General features: G+C 43.5%; 1 long non-coding RNA gene across 1 annotated transcript; it reads right to left on the bottom strand.

Annotated features, from left to right (window-relative positions):
* Positions 1-608: 608 nt before the first annotated feature.
* On the bottom strand, positions 609-9,011 carry LOC143117176 (uncharacterized). The gene is made up of 3 exons (XR_012985953.1): positions 8,713-9,011; positions 1,724-5,102; positions 609-1,193 (listed from the first exon to the last, which is right to left on the bottom strand). It is a non-coding gene; the product is annotated as an uncharacterized LOC143117176 (long non-coding RNA).
* Between the last annotated feature and the right edge of the window lie 1,193 nt (positions 9,012-10,204).

The following is a 10,204-nucleotide window of genomic DNA, read 5'->3' as shown; positions in this document are numbered from 1 at the left end:
CAGACATGCATTATACATAGCGATTCCCGCATGTTTTCGGCAAGATCTTGCTTCATATTCTGTCATGCACTGTAGGCTTGTGAAAATGTGAATCTCCAGCACTGGAAGGGCGGCGGCAGAGCAAAGCGTTGTTAACAAGTAGGCAGGGTCTTGTTGAATATTCACAGATTTTATGCAAATATCACAAGTTAACCTGCTCACCATCTAAACTGGAACACCGGTTCTCTTGTTAGTGACTTGACAGCTATGCTGTATGGCTATGCTAGGTGAACGATTCCCCTACAAGTTTGTTTACCATCAAATTGGCTTCATAAAGGTTATATTAAGGTGAAGCCTTGCACAGTGTACCTTAGAAAACAATGAGGTTAATATGAGAAACAGCCCAAGATGGAAAACTTAGACTGAATGGCTTGCATGAATGTAGGGCTTGAATAGCTATGCTGTGGATGAATGGGACCACAAAAAGTTGTTTCAGAGCATGACAGCTGCTTGTAGAGACAAGTGAATGAACTTAGTGCACATATTTTTAAACTCATTCAACTAACACGACTGAGTGAAAAGACAAGGAAGAAGAACACTAGCCAAGGATCAGTTTAATATTTAATTAATCTGTTTTCAAGAAGAATGAAAATACAAAAGTTCACATACTGGAATGGAAAAATACAGCAAAGTAAAAAGCACTCATATGCCTGTTGGCTCAGAGCTTAATATAATTATAAAGTTCCTCCAGGTCAATCTGTAGAGCATCATGAAGACATGAAATAGGGAAAGGGTAAGTCAGGACAGCAATAGGGAGGCATAGGTGATGAAGCCACTGGTGGCAGGGCCAGGGCATTTAGTGTGGCAAAAGGAGTGGAGATGATTCAGCTTTTAGGTGCAGACTGCAGGGAGGGAGTGGTAAGACTGCGGTTACTGGTAGATGGAAAGGGTGGGTGGTACAATGATGTGGTCATTATGGGAGGAAATGGGGGGTGAAAGAGAGGAGATGGACACGAGAAGATAAGAGACAGGTTAGAACCATCTGTCACGGTTTCTTCAGAGAAGTGATGTTGCAGATAGAGGCTGTTCTCAGGAAGGGCAGAGGGCAGAGAAGACCTGAAGCTGATGGCAGCACTGATGAGTGCTCCCCGTCACTGTTCTGTCATCTTTGGGTCGTCTTGTGATGAAAAAGAACAGCCTGCTGCCAGTGATGTCTGCAGGAGGACAAACAAAATAGGATGGTAGAACCGTTGCTGGCAAGCAAAAGTGGGAAACAGTGGCCAGAATCCAGATGGGTGGGGTCAGTACTGGTGCTAACATGAAGAGCTGAGAAGGAGGGAGGTAGCTGGCAAATGAGGCTGGACTCAGGGTGCATTCAGGGCACCTCGGAATGACAAGGACCGCCCCCATGGCTACTTTGTTTTTCCGACAGCAAGTGTTCATGTGCTTTGCCATCAGAATGTGTGACAAACACGGATGCCACAACAAAGGTTAAAACATACACTCACTAATCCAAAACAAACAACTGTATTTGCTTAAAATATAGTGTAAGATGCTCGTGAAAGAATGATATGCAGCTTTCAAGTGGCAAAAACGGCAAATTTCCAAGTTCACATTAAAACTGTTGGACATGAAAGGCCACATGGACTACAAACGAACTACGTGACGACAAAAGTGATGACGAGCCCCTAACTGGGCAACTCTGTTAGAAAAATCTAGCCCCAGTGTCCGACCTCTGACTCACACATTAAGTGACGTGAATGACGCGTAATGATGATGTTTTCACTCTGAGAAAGGTTTTTCCGAAGCCCATAAACGCTAGGTCAGACTTGTGTTGACATCAACCTTCATGAGAGCTGTTAATGTTGGTAGCCGTTCCCACTTCCCAGCAGCTGTTGACCTGTTGACACAGAGGTGTGGAGGGCTGGAGACTCGGGGTGGGTGGGGCTGTGACTCAGGAGATGAGGCTTGTTGATGAGTCAATATTGGAGTCAGAGGGCTTAAATGCAAATGGCTGGAGGAGGCAGGTCTGGTGCAGGTCTAGTGCAAGGAAGTAGGAGTGATGTGCAAGACCGGGAGAAGGATAAGGGAGATATGGAGCTTAAGCAGTACAGCTAAAGATGTGCAAATGAAGACACAGCACTGACAGATTGTAAACCAGCAGGCCTCAAGAGGTGGACAGCAGAGCTGAACATACACACACACAGCATAAAAGATAGATTAGGATGGTGCACATTTAAATTGAAAGAGGGACTGAAGATTATCACAAAGCATGAAACTGATGGCTGAGCTGAAGATGTCTGATATCCTTTGAACTTTCCTCTCTGACTGATCTAATATGCTAGTGAGCTTGAGGGAGTGATGTGGGTATGAAGTAACCTTGGGCTTTCACTTAAACCACCAGAAGTGGCTTCATTGTTCCCCTCTCCAGTGGTGAAATGTGAAACAGACACTAGAAAGTTACTGCATGAAAGGGATTTTAACCAAACCATAAATCTGGCCCAAAGCTGGAGTCAAAGAGTCTTGAGTCAACTCCAGCTTTGGGCTGTTCCGATGTAGAGAATCCACAGGTACAAAAGTGGACTTATTGTTCTTGTCCCTCTTTTCTGGATCGAATCAAATCACCCGATTCACCTGAAAGTCTCCAATTGTCTTGTGAAAAGTAGAGGCTGGCAGATGCACTTACAGCAGATGAGACAGATGATGAGCCAAGCCAGGAGCCAAGCCAACTGAGCATGCAGTGAATTGTAACAGCGCAATTAAGAGAGAGAAGAGAAGAAAATAAATACATGAAAGAAGTAATGTGAAATATGACCATAGATGGTAATATTCATGACTCTTACTTAATTGAATATACCTGGGGGAAATTAATTTGACAACACTGATACACTGCAAATTTAAAATGTTTTGTTTTACTCAAGAAAATTGTACTGAGAGAAAATTGGACGAGAGTCAATTCAAGAAAAGTTTATCTGAAGTTCACCACCAGTAATTTGACATAATCTTTATCATAAAAACATGAGGTCACATTGCAGACATTCCAGTTTTTTGAAAATTGGGTGAAGAACAATTATGCAAACATTGACCAAAGGATTATTCCACAAAGACCACAAAGACCTTCAGTTCCTTGCTAGGTCTGAGATGTCTCTCAAATCACGCCTGTTTGTGCTCTCATAAAACTACTGATGCGATCTTAAAAAGGCCTTGTGAAGAAGTTTGCAGCTAAATCATCACAGCCCACATCCCAGCTCTGAGTCCCCGACACACACCTAATCAAATATTAAATTCAAATATTCATGTTCTTATCAGGGCCGTGTCTATAAGAACTGTCCTTTATGTCTAGGGGTTATAACCGCCAAATGGAATGCTCAGATCGGAGCAGCCAATTACGATTTGATTTGAACCTCGCTGGCCCTCAGCCAAGCAAATAGCTGAACTCGGCTGACCTTTCTGCGGCTGCTTGCAGTGGTCGTGCGGCACTCCGGCCGGTGATGAGTGGCGGGACTGATGTGGGAGCAGTGGGCCGCACTCCTGTTCCTGCTGAACTGAGCCAGTATTTTGAGGACACACTGATACCAGTTCAGTAGGCACAGAAGGTCATAACCCGGTTCACGGTGGATTCACACACAGCCCTCTGAGCTCAGGATGAAAAACAGAGGCAAGTGAACCAAAGGTCCTTTGTACAGGCTGTTGAACAATTATTTTTGAAACATTAAATGGGATGCGTGTACAAAAATGCAGGGTGGTATCGCTAGGTGAGGTAATGACAACAAAATGATTCAGATAGGCTTTCACAGAGACAGAGATGGGCAGGGAAAAGGCAGGGTGTGCATACAAAACATACGCATGTTTATTCTGTCTTGAACTATCTTTGTGCGACTGGTGGTGCAGCAGAAATAGGCAACTCCATCACAAAATGAAGCTGCTGTGCATCAAGCTCGATCCATTAGTCAGAGAATGCCATGCACACTCCAGAAAGGAAAAGCGGGGCGTGTCCTTTTTTATCCCCATAAATGAATGGCCTCGTTCAAGGCTGGGCACTGACTGAATGGGACGGGCCCACTGCATGCCGCAACTGGCTTGACATTTGCAGAGCATTCCTTGGGTCTTTATAAGAAATGTGTGCGGCCCGCCGCTGCTGATGCCGAGCCCACATCAGTGAGTGGGCTTCATGCAGCCCTGTGATTAACTCTGCCTTCTTCTTTTACAATGAGGTGAACGGCTCTCCAGCTGGGCCTCTTAACATCCTATCAACTATTTCACTTCAGGCACTGAACTTAGCCACTGTGAACAGTATGTTTTAGGGATCAATGCTCACCAATCAGCTAAGCTCTGTGCCTTTAGCAAGTGATGTTATAGGATGTATTGTGACCTATAGAGATACTGGGGAGAGAGTGTTACACCAGCTGTGATGCACATATCGGCTGCTTATGCTGTACAGTTGAGTGTGATTGTGGATATGTTGTGGGTGGTGATGTGGAGCTGGCTAAAGTAATATTTTGTGAATGGAGGGCAGGCATTGCGCACTCATCACAATCTTTGCTGCCTGTTCCATAAACTCCACACTATGCTGCACAGCATAATAGCTTGCGCTCATTCAATAATAAATCTAGTGAGGAGTACCCGTCGCTGAGAAATACTAGACCTTTTTCACAGTCATTCTGTACTCCTACGGATTAAATTTTGTTATTTACCCAAATCTCACATCTGTAAAATTCAATTCTCATATAATGCAAATAAGCGTATTTGGCAGCTGACAGATCTATTTGGGCTTGGGTTTATAGGACCGTAGCTTCAGCCTGGTATCTTTCGAATCTCCAAATGTGTGACCTTCTCCATATTCATTTAGAGCAGCACAACCTTTTTGTCCTCGTTATGCCACTTGCTCCGACGTCCAAGAGAGTCCGAGGGGTGTGTGGCGACACGTCGATGCCAACAGTGAGCGTCCTCCTCTCACACACACCTGGAAAGCAATGAAGGGGTGGAAATCCCTGGCAATGTGATTTTTGTTTATGTTTGTCCACCAAATCACGGTGCCAGGAACCCTCCCCATCATCGCCAGACTGGCGGCACCAGATGCTTCCCCAGCTGCAGTCCAGCTGTGACCTGTGGCTGCTCTCACCCTATGGGGAAAGAGAGAGGAAAAACATCATCTTAACCTACACCTCATGAAAAATAAAGATATTCAGCCCATGCAAAGATTTAGCACCACTGGAGCATGGATATAAATATCATCCTCCTTCTTGATCGACTTAGAGAAATAAATCAATGACATTGCATGAGACTCCAGTGGGTAATGGCATACTCTCCAGGTCAGAATGAGCTTTTGCAGTTTCTCACATTACTATGTGATGTCTAAGTGTTCGTAGAATCCTATTTTAGGACCGTAGTGATGGACATTATTATTATGATTTTCTTCAAACTGTTGTGCGAGTTCTTTCGAAGATTGGCATTTCAGAATTCTGCTGCCAATTCCTACTGCGGAGGTGTAAAAGACGTCTTTGTCGCCTAACTGCCACAATGATGTTAACAGATCAGAGCAAGACATGGCGGGAAGAGGGAAAACATTTTCAGATCGAACACCATTGCACTCAACTGAAAAGTGCTATGTTTATCCCAGCTATTTTCCTTCTTTGGAAAATTCCAAGGCCACCCTGCCGGTAACCACAAAATGCTGTGATTGTTCATGGAAAGTAGTGAATGAGCTGCAGCTTGAGAGACGAGAAGACTTTGTGCAAGGTAAACGCAGACTAAATCAAATTTAGAGCTGACCAATGCACTTCACGGCTGAAGACCATGCATGCATTGTTTTTCACACAACAAGCAGCCCTTGCTGGCATTCTGCAGGAAATTGCTGAAATCCTCCAAGGTATATAACAGTGTACTTTTAACTGGCACTATGGTGCAGAATTTTTCCAGAGGGGGAAATGTATGTCTCAGTTTGTGTTAATATTTAAGCCCCTCTTTCCCAAAGGAATCGTGAATTCATACTGTGTTTATCATGCACTGAGACGAACATGTGAGCATCTCACGCTACCCCAAGGAAGCAGCAGCAGGAAGCACGTCTGTGGAATGCCAGCAAAGCATTAGATGAAGACAAATTACGGGAGTGAACTATGTTAAAAATGTTGCCTTGGTCCATGGAGACATAAATCATGCCATGTGAGCAGAATAGCCAGTCATACCATGATGAACTTTTGCATGCAACATACTGTACATACAATGCAGCCTTAATGTATGTTCGGAGAGCAGAGTAGAAATTAACATAGAACAATATCTGCACACAGCTTGAGATTTCTGGATGAGCTTGGGACAGGCCTATTTCCATACCTTCGCACATTCAATTTACCTATGTGGAAAGGCAAATTAAGCGGGCTGGCACTTTACTTATGGGTCAGGAAGCAGTTTTTTTTCTCACGAAAGCCAGCCACGATTCAGCCAATAAAAAAAATTCATGCCTCACTACGAGATTTTTTCCCCTCCATAGGCTGAAACCACGTTTGCAAATCGTGGGCCAAGTCATTTGTTTACAAAGGAGACGCTCACAGGTCCCTGAGATCTACGAGCCCCTGTGTCAGTTTCACATCCAATTCATCGCCCCCTTTGCCATGCCCCATTTCAGTTACATGATCCAACTTTATAGAGGCACAGCGATTAGCTATCAGAATGTGTTTACCTCACAATGGTCAGCAAATGGTCAACACATGGAAAGGTCAGCCTCAGTGGGCGCCTTCTGCTGCAATCTCACATCAGTATGAGAGCCCTACTCACGGCACCAGCCCGCTTTGAAATGAATAGGGGGTGACTCATAGTGTTGGGCACATGCAGAGGGTCAGAGACAAGGTCTGAATATCAACTGAAATACTGCTTTTTTAAACTGGAGTTTGGAAAGTGCACTACTACACTATGACGCATTCATTTCTTTATTTTTTGGGTGTGATGTTTTGGTTGTAGAAATGTGCTTAGGAGGAATTACAGTGTTAATGGAATACTATAAGATAAATGCACATCTTCGCACACTGAGTTTTGTTTGTTAATTGTCCAGAAGAGTCTAAGGAGAGAAGTCTACAAGCTGCCTGTCTCAATACTGCCCAAGAAGTGCTCGTAACTTGACTAGTGCTCATTCAATATGTGAAATGCCAGCTCACAACACAGCACTGTGACACATTAATCAAAGACTAAGGCTATGTTTAGACAGAAACGATCTGAAGAGAAAATGCAAAAGTGGTGTTGCGTTCTCACTTATTATTCCGCGTTTAAACAAGCGTTTTTAGGGGGAAATCTGTGTGCATGCGGTGACGCAAATGTGTGTGAAATTCGATGTAGTATGCACGCCAGGCGGCTAGGTGGTAGTGTGAAGCACTGCTACACAACACCACCAAGTGCAGACTTTTGCGTTTTTACCCTTTAGACAGGAATGCGACGGTGAAGCGTTTTTAATATTTCCACTCTTGATGGGCGGTTTCACTTTTTTTTTCGTTTTTAAGCCCCAAAAAACGCTGTTGCCATCTAAACGAAAGGCACTTCTGATGAAATATTTTGTTGTTTTCTCCCACGAGTGTTGTTGTGTAAACAGGGCCTGTAGTTCATGATAGAAAAACACTTCCATACATACTTAAACCCCCAAATTGTTTATATATACACAGTATCAATCATGGCCCACAGCCTGGGACATACCCGCCCAAATCAAACATGCAATCTGTCTCCCAGATGTCTCCAGCTGCTGCGCCTGAGATACGCATCCATATTATCACATTCTAAACTCTAAGTCATACGGCTGCACCATAAAGCCAGGAGTACTCTCATTCATGAATTACATTACACATTCATGAATGGGGGCGGTCATGTCCTTCCACTGCCTTCAGTGTAAACAGGTTTGATTCACCAAATTATGCTAAGTGCCTGTTTTATTTCGACATCAAACATATTACAGATGGCTAGGCCTTTAATTGGACTTGTATCCAGCTATGGATAGGCTGCAGATATGGCGTCAGTGTTGTCCATGCATTTGTCTCGGTGACAATCATTTTTGCGGTAATCATGTCATTAAGACTGATGATTGTGTTGCAGCCTTATTGGCACCTCCCATGTGGGCTCTGACAGAGAGGCTGGCATGGAGAATCAGGATGTCAGCTCAAATTAACCTGAAAAAAACATGTTGCGATGCTGCTGAGGCCATCCCAGAAGAACCACAAAAAGAGTAAGATGACACCAGTCATTTTGCTAATTGCTAGGATCTTTGGTTTACAACTAATGCCTTTCAGCTTACATTAAAGTAATTAGCCAAATATATGTTTTTCTTTGCAAAGACCTCAGAGGAATATTCAGAATTTCAAAATTCACAGTTTAAGAGAAATTCAGTTTAGAGGTGTTAGATCTGTATGCAAGATATTATCTCCCTCATCTAACTAAAATTAGACATTGTCAACATTTTTGTTATGGCCTCATTATAAACAAGACTAAGATAATTTGCCCCTCTCTTTGCCCCACTCCCTCTGTAAAGCAGACGAAGTCTGTAACTCAAAACAAGTCTGTGAAAATGTTATTGACATTTCAGGCATGTTTTTCAGACGGCCACCTGAGAGTGAAACTTCATCAGTGTCCAGAAAGGAAAACCACTCTGGGCACAAAATAACAGACACACTCTGCAAAGTTGTACTTACTGTCTAGTAGTTTGTGAAACAGACACAGAAGAAAGAGAAAGACTGCTGAAACAGGGAACACATCACTCACCGTAGATTTTACGTGCTGATACCACACTGCGCCAAGTTCAAATGAGGATATGAACAGTGAGGCAGAGTTCAGTTCACGCCTTCAGATTCCATGAGAAATGCGTAATGTTCCCATCCACCACTATTCCGTTTGTTGTGTGGGGATGAGAGCGCCGTTCGGATCGCCCTTCTCCGTTGCCTCCCCTGCCTGGCATCAAGCGAAGGAGGGATAGAGAAAGAGGGAGAGAGAGAGAGAGAGGGGTCAGGTGTGGTGTGAACACTCTCCGTAGGCTGAATGCTATCCTGGTGTCTATCTCAACCTGATGAGGCAGAAAAGGGAAGGGAGAGAGAGAAGTAAAAGGGAAAGAAAGAGAGAGAGAGAGAGAGAGAGAGAGAGACTTTTAACTGGCAGTCCCGGGAGATCCACTTTCCATTTGAGACTTGCAATCAGTGCTGCCTTCTCTCTCTCTCTCCTCCCTCACCCCACCTTCTTTAACCCCCCCCCCTGTTTTTTTCCAGGCTCCGTTGAGACTGCTTTATTGTAGCAATTGCATTAGCCTTTAGCCAAAGAGGAATGAGTCTTAGTGCCTAATGCATTCTCTATCTCTTCTTCCCCCTCTTTCTCTCCCTCTCTCTCTTTCTCGCTCTCTCAGTCTGTCTGACTGTACACGTACACACCTTCTCACACTCCCTCTTTTGGAGTCTCTTTCTGTTTTATCCCTTAAAGGGCCACTGTCTTGCTTTGGCTGTTTCTGCTTCTGACTACTGATCATTCCTAATGCATATTTGTCCCAGTGTATTGCATTGTGTCTTATCAGTTGAGCATACACCACATAGGGTTGCAAAACCTATACCTAAACTACGTGGGAATGCTAAATGCAGGTGGGTATTAGTCTTACATTCATTATAGAAATAACTTTTAATAATTCATACCTTTGCAAACGTTTAATAAGTCATACCTTTTAACTTTAGCAATATCCAATCTGTTTTATTAGTCGTGATCAAAATCAAAAAGTCAGATCATGTTAAAAAAATAGTATGTTTTGCTGCTCTTGCTTTCTTTTCTAACGACAATAAATATTGTCTGGCTTTGAGGGCTGTGCTAGACAGTTGACCTTGACTGACTTGGCTTCTGCAATTCTTGGCATGCTGAGATAAATAAGCATTTAAACTTATGTAAATATATGTGGAGAGTTGACAGACTTTGTGCAGCCAATGTAAAACACGGTAAAAAAATTCTAAATATCATCCAAATCATCGGAACAATTGTCTGCGTCAGCTGATATCTTGTCTATCACATAAAACATTTTACTGCCCATGAAATTATCATAGAAAAATAAGCTGCAGCCATCAGTGCCTGTCTCTTGTTTAAGTTATGGGAAAGAGGGAGAGAAAGAGACAGACAGAAAGGAGAGAGAGAGTGAGTGAGAGAGAGAGAGAGAGAGAGAGAGAGAGAGAGAGAGAGAGAGAGAGAGAGAGCATTTTCAACAGCATATTTCTGTTTTGGGAAGGGG

This window comes from Alosa pseudoharengus, unplaced genomic scaffold (genome assembly GCF_046254945.1).
Source record: "Alosa pseudoharengus isolate Yale_2024_CS ecotype anadromous, Long Island Sound unplaced genomic scaffold, YU_APseudo_1.1 YU_APseudo_1.1_scf_11, whole genome shotgun sequence".
NCBI classification, from domain to species: domain Eukaryota; kingdom Metazoa; phylum Chordata; class Actinopteri; order Clupeiformes; family Clupeidae; genus Alosa; species Alosa pseudoharengus.
Note: the sequence above shows the minus strand (reverse complement) of the source record. Positions and strands in the feature narration are given on the sequence as shown.